Source organism: Cervus canadensis, chromosome 28 (genome assembly GCF_019320065.1).
Source record: "Cervus canadensis isolate Bull #8, Minnesota chromosome 28, ASM1932006v1, whole genome shotgun sequence".
NCBI lineage: Eukaryota > Metazoa > Chordata > Mammalia > Artiodactyla > Cervidae > Cervus > Cervus canadensis.
In genome coordinates, this window is record NC_057413.1 from 25,951,133 (window position 1) to 25,971,789 (window position 20,657).

The following is a 20,657-nucleotide window of genomic DNA, read 5'->3' on the forward strand; positions in this document are numbered from 1 at the left end:
CTTGTACCCAGAATTATACAAGGACCTTTTTATACATCTTTTTGAAATATAATTCCCACATCATTTCAGTGATTTTAGTACTCTTTCTAATCCTACAGAAGAGTAAAATTATGGTTGGAGGTTAAATAACCTTTGCAAGGATACAGGGGGTAGAAAATGGTACATTTCAGACTGAACCAAGATATATGTGACTTCAAATAACACAAGCTCAAATATTGGATCATGAGTGAAGTGACGTGAAAGTCACTCAGTTGTGTCTGCCTCTTTGTGACCCCATAGACTATAACCTGCTAAGCTCCTCTGTCCACAGAATTCTCGAGGTCAGAATGTTGGAGTGGGTAGCTGTTCCCTTCTCCAGGGGATCTTCCCAACCCAGGGATCAAACCCAGGTCTCCAACATTGCAGGTGGATTCTTTACTGTCTGAGCCACCAGGGAAGCCCCAGAACTAGAACGTTTTCTGTTCAGTAGTCACAGAGAGATCAACTAGAATTCTCATAGATTTATCCATTAATATCATATGTAGAAAGAGTTTTGTTTTTTTCTCTTTGATTTAGATCTTGGGTTCATTGTGCTTTAGCAAAATATCCACCTCTTTATCCATTACAAGTACTGGCCACATTATTTTTAAAACTCCACCTTGGTTTTCCACTAGCCACTGTCCAGATGCTAGGTGTGCATCTGAAACGTTGTCTGTTTCAAAATAAATAATGAATTATTTTAGCAGTTCTTTTGCCATTAGTTCATCATCGTAGATAAACAAGCTTTTACCTTCAAACATAAATTTACTGGTCATTCTCACCAGGTAGGAAAATGAGCTACTCCCCTTGTCTTGGCATCTCTTTCTAATGTTGTCCAACAAACCTACAGGAGTTACATTAAACCTAAAGATCACTGGGGAAGGGGGAGAATTAGTGTGTTTACTATGTTGAATCTGTCAATACAAGAGCATAGTATGTCTCTCCAAATATTTACAAATTTTGATTATTTAAGCAAGCATCTAAAACATTTTCAGCATACAAGTTCTATATGTATTTGTTAGGTTTGTATGTATTTATCTCATTTTTTAATAATTGGTCATAATATTTTACTGTTAATAATATGTTACTGTTGACTCCATGTATTCACTGCAAGTATATAGAAATAGAATTGATGTGTGTAGGTTTATCTTGCATCCTGTGACCCTGCTAAACTCAGTTGTTATTTTAGAAATATTTTTAAGTCTTTAAATATTTTATAAAACTATCACATGAAACCACCTGGCTCTGGAGATTTCTTTTTCTTGAGTTTAAATATAAGGAACTAAATTTTTTAAATAGTTGTAGAGGTGTTCAGATTATCCAGTTCAGCTTGTGAGAATTTTTATATTTACACTTCTTAAGAAGTTGGCCCATTTTACAGAAGTTATCAAATTTCTGTGTATAAAGCTGTCTGTAGTAACACTTCATTACTTTTTGGTGTCTGTATCTGTGGGTATCTCTTGTTTTATTCCTGATGCTTGTAAATACTATTTTCTTTATCAGTCTTGCTAAAAGCTTGTCATTGTAATTGATCTTTTCAAAAAGTCAGTTTTCATTTTGTTGATATTTTATATTGTTCTGTTATCAATGTCATTAATATCTGCTCATATCTGAATTAATTCCTTCCTTCCACCTGCCTTGAATTTTTTGCTTTTCCTTTTTTAGTTCCTTTAGGTGGGAACTTACTTTATTGAGATTTGTCAACTTCTCTACAGTCATCATTTAGTGCTACAAATTTCTTTCTAAGCACTGTTTTAGCTGTATCTCACAAATTTTGATATGTTGTTTTTACATTTTTATTGAGAGTATAAAACCTCCACTTAGATCTATGGATTATTTATAAACATTGATCTGTAAATATTGTTTGTTGGGGTCCTTTAATGGACTGGAACCTTGTGGTATGGAGTCGACGATAAGAAAGTGAAAGAGAGAAAGAGAGAGAGAGAGAGAAAGAGAGAGAAAAGACCCGGGGACCTAACCTCTGATGGAGCAAAGGTGCTTTAATGATTTTTCTATGAGTATATATAGGCTGTGGTACAAGAAACTTCTTTCGGGAATGATAGAGATCAGAAAACCAAACGTACAGCAACCGTTACCAAGGGAACAAGGGGTAATGTTAGTCACAAGGTCAGGAGGCAATCCATATCTCAAGAAAGGGGAACGAGACTAAGCAGTTTTGTCCTAAAGAAAATGTTTACTAAAGGAGACCCAAGCCTGCCTCACACAATGACCTCAGTCCCTGGGAGCAGCGTGCTGTTCCGCTTGAAGAGGGACAAAGGACTCATGAGAGACAGCACGTAGGAATCCTCCCGTCAAACATTCCCTGACAATTGTTCTCTACATACTAATTAGATCCTATTGTTTATAGTGTTGGTGAGTTCTTTTCCATCCTTCTTGAGTTTCTGTTCAGTTGTTTTGAGAGGAATAGTGAAATCTACAGCTATAATTGTGAATATGCCTTTTTCTCATTTTAGTTCAACCAGTTTTTTCTTCACCTATTTTTTGGCTCCATTGTTGGGTGCAGCACATTTAGTATTGCACTGTTTTCTTGGTGGAGAATATTTTTATCATTATGCAATGCTCCTCCTCTGCTCCTGATAATTTTATTTGTTCTGAAATCTACTTTGTCTTATATTAATACAGACTCTTTTGCTCTGTTTTGATAATATTTGCACACTGTACCCTTTTTTTTTTTTTTTTTTTTTGCATTCAACATACCTATATTGCTGTAATTGAAGAGAATTTTTTCATAGACATTAATTAGTGGGTCATTATCTTATCCATCTAGCAGTTTGATTACAGATTTTCCTCTACTTATGATGGGGTTATGTACTGATTAGTTGAAAATATCAAAACAACAAAAACAACAAAAAATATCACAACATCAAAAACAAGAAAAAAAAGTTGAAAATGTCAAAATTGCATTTAATACATCTAACCTACTGACCATCATAGCTTACCCTAAATTAACTTAAATGTTAAATATTAAGCTAAAGCTGAAACTCCAATACTTTGGCCACCTGAAGCAAAGAATTGACTCATTGGAAAAGCCCCTTATGCTGGGAAAGATTGAAGGCAGGAGAAGGAGATGACAGAGGATGAGATGGTTGGATGGCATCACCAGCTTAATGGACATAAGTTTGAGCAAGCTCTGGGAGTTGGTGATGGACAGGGAGGCCTGGCATGTGCAGTTCATGGGGTTGCAAAGAGTCAGACACAACTGAGCAACTGAAATGAACTTAAATGTGACAGTTATATTAGCCCATAGTTGTGTAAAGTCATCTAACATACAACCTGTTTTATAACAATGATTTAATATCTCTTGTAATATATTAAGCACTGTACTGAATGTGGAAACAGAATGGTTTTATGGGTAGGGTACAGAATGGTTGTAAATGTACTGATTGTTTACCCTCAAGAAAGTGTGGCTGACTGGTAGCTGGAGGTCATTGACACTGCCGAGCATTTTGAGAGGGTATCATACTGCATATTAATAACCCAGAAAAAGATCAAAATTCAATGCACAGTTTTTATGAATGTATATCACTTTTGCACCATTGTAAAAGTCAAAAAATCATAAGTTGAACCATCATTAAGTGGTCAGAGACTATCTCCACTGTTGTAAACATTTACATTTATTGTAGTTGTTAGTTGAGGTTTAAATCTGCCATTTTATCATTGTTTTCTATCTGTTCTTCTATATTTAATATGTATTTTTTCTTTTCTCTGCCTCATATGAGTTACTAGAATGTTTTTTAGAATACATTGATTTATTTATAATGCTCTTGAGTATCTCTCTTTGTATAATTTTTTAAATGGCCTGCTCTTCAGTAAATTTTTTGAAATATTTAAGAAAGAAACCATGCTAATTTAATGAAAACTTGCAAAGAAAAGACACTTCAAACACTTTTATGAAACCTGAATAGTCTTTATAACAAAAACTGGCAAGGACCCTAAACAAAAAGAAATTTACAGACTCATCATTCTTATAAACATAGATGTCAAACTTTAAGAAAATATTAACAAATTAAATCAGGTGCTATATAAAAAGCAAAATGTATCAATGTCATATGGAGCCTATTCCAGGAATGAAGGTTGCTTTAACAATTGAAAATTAATGTAAATCACTATATTAACTGAAAGAAGGAGAAAAGACATATGACCATCTTGATTAAATTGCAAAATATCAATTGACAGAATTCAACACTTGCATTTAATTTTTACTCTAGTATTAAAAACTAGAACTAAAGAGCAATTTTTTTCAGTCTAAGAAAGGATAGCTACCCCACTGCACATATCAGACTCAATGGTGAAATATTTTAAAATTTCCCCATGATATCTAGAGTACTAGAGTTGTTAGACAATAAAAAATGCCAAAAAATAAAAATAAAAGATACAAAGATGTGGCAAAGGAATTAAAATTACCATTATCTTGATCATAAAAATAATAGACAATTTTATAAATTAATTACTAACAATATATCTGGATACATAAAATCAATTATATTCTGCTTTACCAGAAATAAATCAAAATCAAAGTCAAGATGATGATACCATTCGCAATAGTAACCAAGAGTAGCAGGTATCTAGTAATAAATATATCAGAAAGATAAATAAGGCCTCTATACTGAAAATTGGAACACACTATTGGGAAAAATCAAGGGACTTATATAAATGATGAAAATACACAGTTGGAGATTGTAAGAGTAAATATTTAAAGCCCTATACCTCCCTCATCAGATTTCTGTGTCTATAAATTTATCTTTTTCTAGATGCTTCACATAAACGGAATTATGTGACATATAGATTTTTGTGTCTGGCTTATTTCGCTTAGTACAGTATTCTTTAAGCTCATCTGTTTTGTAATATGTATCATCATTTCTTCTAAATACTGCCATTTCACATAATTTAGTCTCCTTCATGGCTGAATTATTCCATTGAATGAATGTGGCACATTTTGTTTATCCACTCACTAACTGATGGATATTTGGATTGTTTCCTGTTTTGATGATTATGAGTAATATGGCTATGAATTTTTGCACACATTTATCTGTGAGGACATATATTTTCATATCTCTTGAGGATATTCCAAGGAGAACTGCTCAATCATATGGGAAATATAGCTTTTAACTTTTTAAGAAACTGCCCAAGTGTCTTTCAAAGTAGTTGTAATATTATACATTCGCAGCAGCTACCCATCAGGAACTATAAAGATTTTGCATCTTCAAATAGAATTATGACAATGAGATTAAGTTCAGTTCAGTTCAGTCACTCAGTCGTGTCCAACTCTTTGCAACCCCATGGACTGCAGCACGCCAGGCCTCCCTGTCCATCACTAACTCCCGGAGTCCACCCAAACCCATGTCCATTGAGTCAGTGATGCCATCCAACCATCTCATCCTCTGTCATCCCCTTTTCCTCCTGCCGTCAATCTTTCCCAGCATCAAGGTCTTTTCAAATGAGTCAGCTCTTCACATCACGTGGCCAAAGTATTGGAGTTTCAGCTTCAATATCAGTCCTTCCAATGAATATTCAGGACTGATTTCCTTTGAGATGGGCTGGTTGGATCTCCTTGCTGTCCAAGGGACTCTCAAGAGTCTCCCCAACACCACAGTTCAAAAGCATCAATTCTTCAGTGCTCAGCTTTCTTTATAATCCAACTGTCACATCCATACATGACTACTGGAAAAACCATAGCCTTGACTAGATGGACCTTTGTTGGCAAAGTAATGTCTCTGATTTTTTAATATGCTGTCTGTGTTGGTCATAACTTTCCTTCCAGGGAGGAAGCATCTTTTAATTTCATGGCTGCAGTCACCATCTGCAGTGATTTTGGAGCCCAAGAAAATAAAGTCTGCCACTGTTTTCACTGTTTCCCCATCTATTTGCCATGAAGTGATGGGACCAGATGCCATGATCTTAGTTTTTTGAATGTTGAGCTTTAAGCCAACTTCTTCACTCTCCTCTTTCACTTTCATCAAGAGGCTTTTAGTTCTTCTTCACTTTCTGCCATGAGGTGGTGTCATCTGCATATCTGAGGTTATTGATATTTCCCCTGGCAACCTTGATTCCAGCTTGTGCTTCATCCGGCCCAGCATTTCTCATGATGAACTCTGCATATAAGTTAAGAAGCAGGGTGACAATATACAGCCTTGACATACTCCTTAAGGAAATAATAATAACCATTATTTTATTAATTTTTACATTCTCTCTCTCTTTTTTTTTTTTTTTTTTTTGCTTTCTCAATTTTTATTTATCAGGGAACCATTTTGTTGAAAGGAATGAGCTCGGGATACATATTACCAACAACTTGAAACTCTCTGTGCTAAACTAAACCTCAGTTGGTCAGTGGTATCATCTGGACTCTATTACTGGTGTTTATAATGAATAATGAAACAATGCAAAAGAAGGTACATCTTACTATAGATATATAGTATGTTTTAGCATCTCATAAAGCTAATCATGTTTCCCAGGTGGCTCTGCAGTAAATAATCTACCTGCCAATGCAGGAGACATGGACTTGATCCCTGGGTAGAGAAGAATCCTGGAGGAGGAAATAGCAACCCACTCCAGTATTCTTGCCTTGGAGATCTCATGGACAGAGGAGCTGGCAGGCTACCGTCCATGAGGTCGCTAAAGAGTCAGACACGACTTAAGCAACCAAACAACAACAACAAAGCTAGTCACTTCTCATTATGTGTCTTTTTTCAAAAATTTCTCTGGGAAATATATCTTTCCTCATAAAGATAAGAATCAGTATATTAAGTTCTAAAACAAACAAATAATAACCCTTTTGCTTTTGGAGTTGGGGGTTTGAGTATGGCTGGAATTTAATATTCAGTGTTAAAAAAACTGAATTGATGTTGTCTTTTAAGAATCTATCATCTTAAATAAACTAAAAATGAGAAAAAGAATCTATTATCTTTCATGAGGAAATAATTTAAAAATATACTCTAATACAGCCAGATATTATAGTTTTCTTACCCTAAAATCATTCTCCCCTACCCCTTCTACCGTTCTTTTCTTTCTAATTAAAATGGATTTGCTCCTGCTCTTCCATATGTATTAGGGGAGACAGGGTCACATGATAAGTGGTAAATCACAGTTTTGTCTGAGCTGCCATTGTGATCCAGGGTCCTCCCAGTACATGGGGAAGTGGGTCTACTGGAAACACTCTAGGAAAAACTCAGTTGCTCCTTATAAAAGTGCAGGAGAAGAAGCAATTCTCTTTTCCCACTTTATTTAAGATTATTGAGGATAAATTAACCACCTCTGGAGATTCCTTACCTCAAATATGTTATGTGAGATAATAAAGAAAAATAAAGTTGATTGGATTTTCTTTTACTAGTAGCAAAAATCATCTTCAGTGAAATGTTCATGCCATACACTTTAATTCTACATTATAATTTCATAGCAAAGGTATTAAATAAAATAATTACTCATTTCTTCTCAGAGAACAACGTGAGAATAAAGTTGCAACCTTGAGATTAAACAGAATTTATCCTAACTGAATGTATATTGGAGATATTATTATCAGCTTATCAAACTCCTACAGAACAATATCCTATTTCACATAAAAACTGTATAATTAATATATGCATAAAATAACCTTTTCTTGAAAATAAAATAATAGTTGTCCCTGACTGTGGAGAAATTGCTTCAAATGACTATTACTTTGAAATGAACTGCTCAATCTATTATCTAGTATATAGATTTGATTTACATTTGGAAATGACTCCTTAGATAGAATACAATAGCAGGACTTAACCATCTTCTCAAACAATACCTGGTAGCTCAGACAATAAAGAATCTGCCTACAATGCAGGAGACCTGGGTGTGATCCCTGGGTCAAGACGATCCCCTGAATAAGGGAAAGGTAACCCACTTCAGTATTCTTGCCTAGAGATTTTCAGGGACAGACCATGGGGTCACAAAGAGTTGGACACAACTGAGTGACTAACACTTTCACTTTAACCAACTGAGTTACCTTTCTCTGAAAGCTATCCAACTCCTTAATATTATTCAAATATATGGAATTTAGAACTATATACTGACTTACAATTACAGTTTCACAATGATTTATTCAAGGGTCAAAAAAATATTGATTTACTTTTCTAAGATCTTTCTAATCATATACTTGTAAAATTTTATTTATTTATTTATTGGCTCTGATGACTAAAGCTTTATTATTTGCAGAAAAGACTTAAGATTTGTGTTTCTCCTGGATAAACCTTTAAGGAGACTATGAATTAGACTTTAGGTGAGGTAGCCTTCCCAGGGTTTCAGTTTAAAAAGACCTCCTCTCCCTTTTTTTCCTTTGATTTCAGGTTCTCCCTGATTGGCTCAGTCTCAAGTTATTGTGGTCTATATTTACATTTCTGATTTGTAGAGATTTGCAAGACAAGGGCAGTTCAACTTAAAATATGAAATAAGATACATACAGAAAAGTCCAATTTTCTTCTCTGTCCCCTTCCTGCTATTCCCTCATTTATCCCTGTAGGTATAAGTTTAAAAAAAAATTCCATTGTTTTTATGTACAAATGTAAGTAGACAGTAGATGGGTGGATGGATAGATAGATGAACGAGAGAAAGAGAGAAAATGAATGCATATAGCTATATATTTCTATTCTTCCCCTCTTTATTATTAAATAGGAAGGTGTATATTCTATAATTCTCTTCAATCCGACTACAAACAAATTTGGGAAACTACTCTGCAGTAAGGTAGTCTCATTGTTAGGCAGGCTACCCAGCATTTCATTGTTGGAATGTACACTACTGTATTCATATATTCTTTATTTCCCAGCATTGGCTCCGATTTCTGCAAAGATGGGTCCATATAGGATTTTCCTGTGACAGACAATAAGCTTATCACACAATCTGAAGGGCTCCCAGATTCATCTTTTCCACTAGAGTTGTGGCTTTTGTCTTACAGCTTGAGATATTTTTATGGGGAAGGAGGTAATCCCAGCCAAAAAGTCAGCCTGTTGCTAGTTTATACTTGACAGAAAATGATTGATATGTTGAAGCCCATGATTAGTCTACTAAAAAAGGAGCTCAAAAAGTCTTCAGATTTCGAAACTTTCTTTTAAAAAATTTTAAAAAGAGACAAAAGAGAAAGATTTTTAAAATTCTGAGGGTAGCATATCCATACAAGGTATCTGCATTTCTTATATTTGTTGTTCCCTTTCTGTTCCCTGGTGGTTCAGGCAGTAAAGAATTAGCCTACAAGCCAGGAGGTGTGGGTTCTATCCCTGGGTCGGGAAGATCCCCTGAAGAAGGAAATGGCAACCCACTCCAATATTCTTGCCTGGAGAATTCCATGGACAGAGAAGCCTGGCGGGCTACAGTCCATGGGGTTGCACAGAGTCGGGCACAACTGAACAACTAACAGTTTCACTTTGTGTATTCCATGGTGTAAAGGAATGTCTGTGTTTGTCTTTGAGAACACAAAGATGCAGGAGACCACAGTGAAATGGGTTCATAAAGGACTTTCTCTTGGCTCAGGAGAAACATACCTAATCGCAGAATGTAGAAAACATAAGTAAAAACTAACGAAAACGAAACGGAAGTCGCTCAGTCATGTCCGACTCTTTGCGACCCCACGGACTGTACAGTCCGTGCAAAATTCCCAGGCCAGTGGGTAGCCTTTCCCTTCTCCAGGGGATCTTCCCAACCCAGGAATCAAACCCAGGTCTCCTGCATTGCAGGTGGACAGTATATAAAGCAAAGAACCTTTCAAATGTGACCAAACTACCAGAAGATAAATAAAAACATCATTAGGTTGCAATGAACTCTTTCTTTACATTTTTCCTTCTACATTTTACTCCCTGATGCTTTGTGAAGCAGAAGATTTTCACTCCATATTTATTGATAAAGACATTTTAAAGTAATGTTGGCAGAAGAAGAGTTCAGATACACAGAAAGCAGTAAAAGCTGAAAACAAAAAGGAGCTAGGAAAAATGAAGATAAGGTGTTGCCTTCAATTTAAGAACTTCCAGGTTAAGACTGGGGACTGAAGAAGCCATCAAGGAGAACATTTTCAACAGGGTCACTGGACTAGGAGCAAACCAGATCCTAAGAAAGCACTCTCTGAAGAAGAGTAAAATCTAATCAGGAAACCTTTTCATGCTGCAAAGAAGCTGGTAGAGGGTTTTTGCTTGAGCATTGCCATCTTCACTTCAGCTTAGGAGTCCTGCAAAAGACAGTGAAGAGGGTTGTTTTCAGATCTAACTCTGCACGCAGGCTTTGTGTGTGTGTGTGTGTGTGTGTGTGTGTGTGTGTGTGTGTGTGCATGTGCACGCGCGTGCACTCATGCTCTTTCAGGACATCAAGTTAAAGCATTATATTAAAAAGGAAAGCAAATTCTTATATCTTCCTGAGCCAAAGCTACCTTAGAGCACAGTCCTTCCAGTTTAGTGGAGAGAAGAAGCTTTAGTATTAACTGCCTGATCAGAAGTCTGATTCAAAATCTTTTCCATTATTTCTCTTTCCAGTCTTGTTACCCCTACCATCTGTTATGGAGAGAGTAAATATTGGTTTAAAAGAGAATTAAAGAGCATTACCTGTTGGCTGAAGTCCACAGTGTTTTCGGAAAGAGAAGAGAAGAGATATATTTATAATAAATGGAGGAAAGTCAGTCTCCAAAACACAATGTCCCCAGACCCAGATCAGTCTTCTAAGATTTCTCTAACACCACAGCCCACATCACATGAGGCCAACCTGGAAGGCCAGACAGGAGAGTAGACATCAAGAGCATTAAGCTTTCCTCTCACAAATGGAATGTGATTTCATCAGCCTTAGTGTCCCTCTGTCCCAGGGTCTCTACCCTAAATCACCATGCATGCTAACCTTTTCTTATCTCTAAATGCCATAATTTCTTGTGTTTCATACATAAGTTTCTAAGTTTCCAAGACCTATTGAATCCTAGACTTTCAAGAAATTGAGGTCAATAGGGGCTTCCCAGGTAGATCTAGTGGTAAAGAACCTGCCTGCCAATGCAGGAGACAAAATAAGAGAAGTGGGTTCGATCCTTGGGTGGGGAAAATCCCCTAGAGGAGGGCATGGCAACCCACTCCAGTATTCTTGCCTGGAGGATCCTATGAACAGAGGAGACTGGCAGGCTACAGTCCATGGGATCACAGGGTCGGATATGACTAAAGTGATTTAGCAGGCATGCACGCAGGGGAAGGAAAGGCTTTAGATGAGACCATTGATATACAGAGAACTAACTGAGCAAAGCCAAATTTCTTCACTCAAAAGTATCAGCTGCCAACAGGTTCCTTACCTTTCTGATTCCTAAAGTATGTCAACAGCCTGATCCCAAGGAAGAGAAGACCCAGAACAAAGCCCCTGACTCTTGCTCCGAGCAGAGTCAGATCATGCCTCTAGAAAAGAAGTCAGTTTTGGTGATCTCTATCCAATCCAACTTCCCTAAGCTTTGAGGATGGGAGAAGAAGGTTGCCTAGAAGAATTAGAATACTTGGTCATTATGAAAAAGAGATTAAAAATCACACACAGTAGCTATGAGGTTAAGGCATTGAACTCATTTAAACATCACAACCCTGACATAAAGCCATGACTTCAACATTTCATGGATGTGGAGCCTGGGACTCAAAGATGTTAAGTAGCTTGCCTAGCATGACAGAGCTAATAAAAGGCAGCACTGAGACTGGACTCCTCTCATATCAAGAAGGTCCCTACATTGTAGAGGATGTACTCCTTCTCAAATAACAGTGAACCCAGAACAACAGCATTAGATGTACAAGCCCAGCCCAACAAAGGGGACTGATGCCTTGGGCCATGGGGTGACCATAAACTGTGATATCATGGAGACTCAGGGCAGGGACACCTTTTCTCTGCCTGCCAGGAGAACTGTCTCACCAGCAGGTATAGGTATTGATAGAAACTATCAAAGCGTATCTGTAAACTATCAGAGGGTTTCTGTCACAAGATACCACAGAGCTACTCCCCAACAATTTGTGCTAAGAAAGAGAAGAGCATGAAGCAAATAAAAAAATATGGTGTGGAGCAAGGAGAATCTGACACTCAGAGGTAAGCAAGCCCCCTCCATGGTGGGTGAGGAACTTATGAGATCAGAACGCTTCTCACTCCATTCCACTGTGATAAAGCTCATCTGAATGGGGTGATCCACTTGGCAAGTGTAGACCTCTCCACTCTGAGGAACTGTTTCAAGCATCACCACGGTCTGGAAGGTCCAGTCTCCATTCTGGATCAGACCTGTGGAGCTCACTCCAGCCTCCTCTTCGTGGCCGTTCCAGAACCACCGGACTTCAACGTGGCCCAGATAGAAACCATTCACAGAGCAGACCAGGAGGCTGTGGTGCTGCAGGGGCTGGGTCTTTGCAGGATGCACGGTCACTGTAGACTCCACTAGGAGAGAAAAAGCAGAGGGACTAAGTGAAGGAGACAGAGTAAGTCTCCCTGACTGGCTGCCTTTCTTCACTTAGTCTGCTGATCCAGATTGCTGACTTGGACAGGCCTCGCTAGAGCTGGCCATGTGACTAAACTGCAGTTAGTGCCATGAGCCTTGTCTTTAATCCTTACAGCATGAACCCATTAGATCTGAGAGATGTGGAGGAAATTTGTGGGTTTCTTTATCCAAAGAACCATTTATTCATTATTCAATTGAAGTGTTTACAATTTTTTGCAAAGCAACTGTGTATTCATTAATAGCACAACTTCTGTAGCCATGCTGCCTGGGTTCAGTTCCAAGCTCTCTCTCTTACTGATTGATCCTAGTGTAATATTCACATTCTCTGTGCCTCAGCTTTATGACCTACCAAGGAGGTTAATAATACAAAGTGATCTCTGAAGGTTATCTGAGGATGACTGCACCTAAAGTATGTTAAGCCACAACTGGAATTTAGCCTTCAATATGTGTTAGCTATATATTATTTTTGTTTCATTAGAGAGAAAATATGGTTCAAAGTAGTGTGGATAACTTAGGAAAGATTAGTAGGGTAAGTGTAGAGACAGAATATGAAATCCTGGGAAAGCCATGTCCAGGCACTCACACTTTAGAACATCTCAGTTTAGGGCAGGGTTTGGAATTCACTGATACATGGTCTTAATGCCTCATTCTTAACTCCACCAGCCACAATAAACACAGTTTACAAAAAAAAGAAGAACAACAACAGAAGAAGGAGAAACCTGGCGAAAAACATTTTTACAGTTTCACAAAAATAGTAGATTTAAGATCAATGGTAAACCATTACTAACATTTTCTCAGTCTATTACATTAAATTAAAATATTTAAATTTCTAAAATTGAAAATAATTAACTGAATCAAAATATAACCCACAAACTGGAGAAAATCATCAATGTGTTAATCTTAACACATAGAGAACCCATAAAATCACAGAGGAAAATACTAGGACCATAGAGATAAGAGACAATAGGTAATTCTTAAGGCAGTAATAACAATTAGCCAATAAATATGTGAGAAATGTTCAAGAACCTTGGAAACAAAATATTTTTAATTAAAAATTTTAAAAAGTAAATTTTAAACTAAGTATTTGGCAATAATGAAAGAAATATCTAACAAAAGGGAATTTAATGTATATTTTACCACTATAAAACTAAATAATATGTAACCACAGAAATACTACTAACATTCATTATAGAAAAAAGTAACAGTGTGTTAAGTGGCAAAGTTATCAACATAATTCAGAAAGCTGGTTTCATAAGCATTTCAACTATGTAAAAGTACATATAAAGAAAACCAAAAAAGCAAGAAACTTAGACATAAACAAAGCCTTAGAATAATCAGAAGTGCTTCGGAAGTTCCCCATCTCTCAAGAATTAGTCTGCTAGCTCTTTGTCAATGAAATGCTTCTGCACGCAGACGCCTGCACACTTATTTCTGGGGGGTCAGTATTAAAAAGGTGTGTACCTAGAGCAAGTTGTGACTCTCCTCACATGCTCCCAATCCTTGAACATTCCTCACCTCTCCTCCCCCAAACTCTCCCCCCAACCACAGACACCTTGAAGTCCCCTCCCACATCTCTAACCACCCACCCACCAGTGTTGACTCCCCTCCTGCACCTATTTTCTCCCACAAGGACCATCAAGGATACCTGGAGTCTCCCTTCTTCATCACTCCCTCCCCACACACACACACACCCACCCTCTTGGTCCTCCCAGATTCCAGGGTACTCCCCCCACCACACACACTGTCTCTTTCCTTTCACAATAACTGACTAAGTCGCACAGGCAGATGAAAGAAGAACCCGTGGGAGTTGAGGGGTGCCTGTGGAGCCAATGAGGCAGTCCTAGTGGCCCTCCTGCGCTTGGGCAGCCCTCATTGGTGGCCATCACGTCAGTTCCTTCCTGGGAGCCCACCAGGGTGACCAGATCCTTCTGTTCCCACAGAGCATTTCATGGTGCAGGGCAAGCCAAGTTTCATTTCTCCAGGCAACATGCTCTCACAGGAACCCTCCTTAAGCATACTTGCTCATAATACAACACATTCACTGGGACTCAGTCTCTCTGTCTCTTTGTCTCTCTCTCTCTCTCACACACACACACACACACACACTGTCCCCAGTCCCCTGGTTGCCCACCCCCACACTCACCTTGCCGCTGCACCGTGAAGCTCTCACCAAGCCAGTAGTTGTGTCTGCAGAACGTGTCCACCACAGCCCACGTCCACTCCACAAAGTCCTTCTGGTGATTCCAACTCTCAGCGAAGAGCCTGCCCAGCTTGGTCACTGCCCTGAACTCACCCACGTCGTCGCCGTGAAAATGCGCCAACTCCTTCTAATTATAGAAGTATCTGGCCAAGAACCACACCTGCTCAGTCTGGGTGGAGAAATGATACTCGGACTTGCCCTGCACCATGAAATGTGCTGTGGGAACAGAAGGATCTGGTCACCCTGGTGGGCTTCCAGGAAGGAACTGATGTGATGGCCACCAATGAGGGCTGCCCAAGCGCAGGAGGGCCACTAGGACTCCCTCATTGGCTCCACAGGCACCACTCAACTACCACCCCTCAACTACCACGGGTTCTTCTTTCATCTGCCTACAGTGGAGGGAGGCGAAGGTGGGCAGAGGAGACCCCTTAGGTCTCCAAGTGGCTTCACTGGTTGACTAGAACCCTTCGAGCCTGAGCTGGACCAGGATTTTCCCCATCACCACTCTTCCCTGAAGCCCCGACAAGAAAGACACTCATGACTCCTTCCTCTCACCCCCACAAGTTCTTTAGCTCTTCCTCCAGAGTACTTACTTCTTTACTGGTGAGCTTCAGGCCTGTGCTGCCCCTTAGGAATCCAAAGAAGCTCAATATTTAGTAAAAGTAATGGAAAAAATTCAACCATACAAGGATTTAAATGAGAGTGAGAAATGTCAAAAGAGAAATGTGAAAATCTATAACAGAGAATTACAGGATGATCTAAATTACATTAGGGTGCCAAAGAAGTAATCTCTAAAGGAAGATGCGATGATGTGATATGAAAGGTTAAGTGGATATGAGCTAGAGGAAGAGTGGGTATGAATCTCAGTTTTGGGGAAAAGGAGTCACATTTTAGATAAAATAATACAATGAACCAAAATATGAAATAATTGATGAATTTCTTCATCAGTTCAAGAAATGACAAGAAAACAGTTCACTGGAGCACTGAGAATGAGAGGAAGGAGAGTAAAGATGAGAAATCACAGGGAGCTGGGTGTGTTAGGATTTTGGATTTACAGAATCAATAAAGAGAAACTACTGAAGAGTTTTGAGGATATTAAAAGCAACATCACAATACAGGTCCACAATCCCACAACAACATTTCTAAATCAAAAAATTCAGAAAACCAGATTTTTTTTTAATTGGTGCAAAAATCCATTTGGAAGATCTGACCTGAGGTTAGATGTGTCTCAGTTCTTATCATCATATGTGCTTCTATATTTTCAATATTTTAAACATCATACATATATGTATGCATATATTCAGGATTTCCCTGATGGCTCAGACGGTGAAGAATCTGCCTGCAATACAGGAGACATAGGTTCACCCCTGGGTTGCAAAGATCCTCTGGAGAAGCAAAAAGCTACCCACTCTAGTATTCCTGCCTGGATAATTCCATGGACAGAGAAGCCTGGCAGGCTGCAGTCCATGGGGTCACAAAGAGTTGGACCCAACTGAGTTACTAACACACACATGCATAAATACACCTTTATATCATATATATGTATATATTTTTGTTTTATCTTTCTGTTTAATTGAACTGTGAAAATGTCAAAACAGAGTTAAAGAATAACCCTGTGATTAAGATGAATAAATGAAAAAATTTAGCAATTTCAATATGTGGATTAGCCACTAAGTTGTGACTGAGTCTTTTGTGACCCCATGGACTGTAGCCCACAAACCGTCCTCTGTCCATATTTCCCAGGTGAAAATACTGGAGTGGGTTGCTATTTTATTCTCCAGGGGATCTTCCTGACACAGGGATCGAACTCGTGTCTCCTGCATGGCAGACAGATTCTTTACCATTGAGCCACCTGGGAAGCCCTTTCAATAACATAGAATATACAAATGCCACAGAAGATTGAAGCATTTTACTGAAAAATTTGTGCAGTCACTAATACTTATGACTTACAAAAGCAAGTTGTTGAAAGTTAACAGACTGTGAAGAACTCTTGCAATATTGAAAAACATTACATAAAGTAAAAAATAAAAATGCAGAGAGTTCCAGAAAAACATCTACTTCTGCTTTATAGACTATGCCAAAGTCTTTGACTGTGTGGATCACAACAAGCTGTGGAAAATTCTTCAAGAGTTGGGAATACCAGACCACCTGACCTGCCTCCTGAGAAATCTGTATGCAGGTCAAGAAGCGACAGTTAGAAATGGACATGGAACAACAGACTAGTTCCAAATAGGGAAAAGAGTATGTCAAGGCTGTATATTATCTCCCTGCTTAATTAATTTACATGCAGAGTACATCATGAGAAACACTGGGCTGGATGAAGCACAAGCTGGAATCAAGATTTCCGGGAGAAATATCAATAAACTCAGATATGCAGATGACACCACCCTTATGGCAGAAAGCAAAGAGGAACTAAAGAGCCTCTTGATGAAAGTGAAAGAGGAGAGTGAAAAGGCTGGCTTAAAACTCAACATTCAAAAAACTAAGGTCATAGCATCTGTTCCCATTACTTCAAGGCAAATCGATGGGGAAACAGTGACAGACTGTATTTTCTTGGGCTCCAAAATCATTGCAGGTGGTGATACAGCCATGAAATTAAAAGACGCTCCTTGGAAGAAAGCTATGACCAACCTAGACAGCTTATTAAAAAGCAGAGGCATTACTTTGCCAACAAAATCTGTCTAGTCAAAGCTATGGTTTATCCAGTAGTCATATATGGATGTGAGAGTTGGACCATAAAGAAAGCTGAGCACAGAAGAATTGATGCTTTTGAACTGTGGTGCTGGAGAAGACTCTTGAGAGTCCCTCGGACTGTGAGGAGATCCAATCAGCCCATCCTAAAGGAAATCAGTCCTGAATATTCATTGGAAGGACTGATGCTGAAGCTGAAGCTCCAATACTTTGACCACCTGATATGAAGAACTGACTCATTGGAAAAGACCCTGATGCTGGGTAAGATTGAAGGCAGGAGGAGAAGGGGACGACACAGGATAAGATGGTTGGATGGCATCACCGACTTTTGGACAAGAGTTTGAGCAAGTTCTGGAAGTTGGTGATGGACAGGGAAGCCTGGTGTGTTGCAGTCCATGGGGGTCACAAAAAGTCAGACATGATTGAGCGACTGAACCGAACTGAACTGAACTTGCATTGATTGAACAAGTTCAAGAAAATGGTGAATGTATACAACTGCCTAGGTTTTTTGGTAAAAACATGGTAAAGTAAACCACAAGGAACTGAACTGAAAGGTGAGTAAAAGTGTGGGTCCAGACTTTTTATATACAACACAGTGTAGTCCAATGTTTTTAACTTCAACACTGCTGACATTTTTGGATCAGGTAATTCTTTGTTGTGAATGTGATGTTTTATACATTTTAGTCTGTTTTCCTGCATCTCTGGCTTCTACACACTAGATATCAGAACAATCCCCCAGTTGTGACAATAAAAAATAGCTCCAGATATTGCCTAAAGTTGCTTTGGCAAAGGAAGGAGATGAAACGGATGTACTGCCTCTGGATAAGAATCATGAGGTAAACCATCTGAGAAATCAATGATTAAAAAAGAAAAACACTGTTAATGATGGTGTGCTGAGAATTGCATTTCAAATGGAATACTGTATCTGTTAAAAACATTGATGTTACATGAAATATGTTTTTTAAAAATCTGGACCCAGTGCAAAGCTATTTTTCTAGCACATTTGTTACTGCATTTGTTTGAAAGGAAGGTTTACTGATTTCTTTGCCTTGTCAACAAGTCAGTGCATGTGTGCTAAGTTGCTTCAGTTGTGTCCATCTCTTTGCCACACCATGGACTGCCTGCCAGGTTCCTCTGTCCATAGGATTCTCCAGGCAAGAATACCGAGGTGGGTTGCCATGCCTTCCTCCAGGGGATCTTCCCCATCCAGGGGTCAGTCCCACACCTCTTAAGTCTCCTCACCACTAGTGCCACCTGGAAACCCCAACCAGTCACTAAGCCATGTTAATTTATTCCTCACATCATCATCCTTCTTGATTTTCATTCCACTGAGCCATTACTTATATTTAGTAGCAAATTTCAGCCATAGCCGTTTCATCCAGTACAATGGCCCAAACTAACTCATTTTCTAACTTTTGATTCCCTGCTCTCAATAATGCTAGTAGATATCAAATTGACAGCCTTGGCCAGATACAGAACTCTCACTTCTGTAATCAAGTTCCCTCAGCAAGGGGGAAACAAAGAAAAGATGACTTTCTCAATTAGACAGTTTACTAAAACTGAACAGACCTTCCTAATCTCTGGCCCTTTAGGTATGATTGTAGGGAGGAGAGGAACCTGGATCAGACCATCCACGTCTTACTATTCACAAATCCTCTGAGGTCCTACTTGACAGACAAGAAGTCAAAAAATAAAGTGTGAAGTTGCTGCTCACTATAGCTTGTATGTATCAACCTACATGGTTGTGGTTAACAATGTTAGTCCACAGTCATGTTCTGTCTATATAGTAATCATCCCTCGGCCATGTGTCATTTAGCAAATAAAAATACAGTGTGCCCAATTAAAGATTCTGGATAAATTATTTGTTGCTTATTTGAAATTCAAATTTAAATATAACTGACGGTCCTATATTTTATTTGGCAACCAAAGCTCAACTTGATAATAAACTCCAGAGAAGAATTCATGTTCCTCAACACATGGCCATCATGTCTAGTACATAGTGTAAATCTTTGTGAAAATTTTCAAATAATAAATGTGAAATGAATTAAAATTTCCCCTATATATTGACATATACCATAAGGCACACTAATGTTACATATGAACATCAGAAATGTTACCAATTATTCAGACCCAACTTAGCCACTATATATAGGTATGAAGAATATGTCACAATTTCAAGGGACATGGCCTGAACACAGTGACAAAAGCTAGCTCCATTCCTTCCCCCATCCCATGATAGCTCACCCCCCTGCAAGATAGGCACTTATGTGGGGTGTCCCTGGCTTGGGCCTGCTGATGGGTTCATCACCATCAGTATCACTGTCAGAGCTGCCATCTAGGAACCTCTGGGGAAACACAGTCACATCATGCTGGAGAACAGGAAAAGACAAGGTGTAGAGGAGCAGGGAAGTCTCACTCAGTAAAGACTTGAGCCCTCCTCCACCCACTTTCCAAGTGATACCAACAAAGGGCTCATATCTGTGCTCCTGGATTGGGTGATCTCAGTGCTGGAGAACCAATCAGCACCAGAGACGAGAAGCATCATCAGTTGCTGATCAGAGAATTAGTATGAGAGTCCTCTTCTGAAACTTTACAATTTCCTCCTTTAAAAGGATTGTTTTCATCTACTGCTTCAAAGGTTTGTTCAGTCACATATGAAATGTTTTAATTGGGCCCCTGTTGTGAGCCACCTGTATGCTGACCAGTGTATTATTAACATACACAAGTTTGACTTTTAGGATTGTTTCTTTCCTCTGCATTTGGAGAAAGAGCTATTTTGGCAAATGTATGTGTAGACGTGTTTAGAAGTTGAGGTGGTGGATAGAAAATGATTGCAAGTTAGGAGACTTTTAATCAGTCCTTTGTTGCACTGCAACTTAGTCTTACAGATTTGGGAAAATTACTTACCCTCTACAGTTCAAATGAAGGCACTGTGACCTTTCAGTTACTTCAGTACTGAAAAGTGCTGTGATTCTGTGGACTCCTCAAGGAACAGCATCTCCTGGTAACTGATGATACGACAGAATTATAACTGTTGATTAGGCAGCAGCCTGTCCCTCCTAACAGCTTAAGATGTCTCAATAAACTAAAGAAAGTTTAGTCAATAATTTAACCTGAGTGAAAAGGTTTTTCAAATATGTCTCCTGATGCTGTCATTGACTTTATTGACACCTCCAGAAAACACATAGAGAAAGAAGCTTAAAAGAGACAATCTCTGTGGACTAGAAGGTATTAAAGATACCTTTGTAGAGTGCACAATCTAACAGTGTGAAAAGGCTAACTGTCCAAATCAAAATA

General features: G+C 38.6%; 1 pseudogene; it reads right to left on the minus strand.

Annotated features, from left to right (window-relative positions):
• Nucleotides 1–9,852: 9,852 nt before the first annotated feature.
• Nucleotides 9,853–19,728, minus strand: LOC122429979 (annotated as a pseudogene).
• Nucleotides 19,729–20,657: the final 929 nt, after the last annotated feature.